Below are 1,228 nucleotides of genomic sequence, written 5' to 3' on the forward strand. Positions count from 1 at the left end.
CTCTACTCCAAAGTTCTGAGTAAGTTTTTAACTTGTTAAAATATTTTTATATAACTTGACCTACAGGCAAACATCCAGATATATATATATATACATGTACGTATGTGTATTTATGTATGAATGTGCGTATGCATGTATTAGAAAAATTGAGTAGCTAGTAAAAAAACATAAGACAATATACGACGTTACCATATTCTTATATCTGGTCTTCTCTGAAATTTCAAGTCGATTTTAGTACCTTAATAAACTGAACTGTGTACTCGCCGCTCATAAATCGAAGATGTACAAAATACAAGAAAAAGTTCGGAAGAGTATTAAAGGATGTTTTTCGATAGAAAGCTAATTAACAAACAATGGAGAGAAAACGATAATTGTGCGATAAACAAATATATACGTAATTCACCTATGTATAAATATAGTAAAGTGAACGTGTAATTGTAAGCTGATCTAAGTTCTCATTTCTTTATTGCTCACAATGAGCTAAACATAGAGGTGACAAACAAGGACAGACAAAGGGATTAAGTTGATTATATCGACTCCAGTGCGTAGCTGGTACTTAATTTATCGATCCCGAAAGGATGAAAGGAAAGTCGACCGCGGCGGAATTTGAACTCAGAACGTGACGGCAGATGAAATACCGCTAAGCATTTCGCCGGCGTGCTAACGTTTCTTATTTATTTACTGCCCACAAGGGGCTACACACAAAAGGGACAAAAAAGGACAGACAAACGGATTAAGTTGATTATATCGACCCCAGCGCGTAACTGGTACTTAATTTATCGACCCCGAAAGGATCAAAGGCAAAGTCGACCTCGGCGGAATTTGAACTCAGAACGTAGCGGCAGAAGAAATACCACTAGGTATTTCACCCAGCCTGCTAACGTTTCTGCCAGCTGATCTAATTTCTGCCAACACTGACTTCATGTATGTAATTGCAGACAATAACTCGGGCTCCTTTTATTGATCCTGGTCGCAGTTCATTTATTTTCGTTCAGCGTCTAGCGGTCGTCTAAGAAGTGCCCTGTGTCAAGAAATATTATTCGGAGCAGACGTTCTCTCGAAACTGGTAATATATTCTTTATATAATTTTTGAAAATCATTTTTATTAAATTCACTCTTAAATTGAAATGTCTTCTTAGACTTACTCCTGTGCTATTTCCATCTCCATCTTTTATATATATAAAAAATTTGATTTGCATAGATTTCTAATCTTTTTTCAACTAAATAT

This window comes from Octopus bimaculoides, chromosome 3 (genome assembly GCF_001194135.2).
Source record: "Octopus bimaculoides isolate UCB-OBI-ISO-001 chromosome 3, ASM119413v2, whole genome shotgun sequence".
In the NCBI taxonomy this organism is placed as follows: Eukaryota; Metazoa; Mollusca; class Cephalopoda; order Octopoda; family Octopodidae; genus Octopus; species Octopus bimaculoides.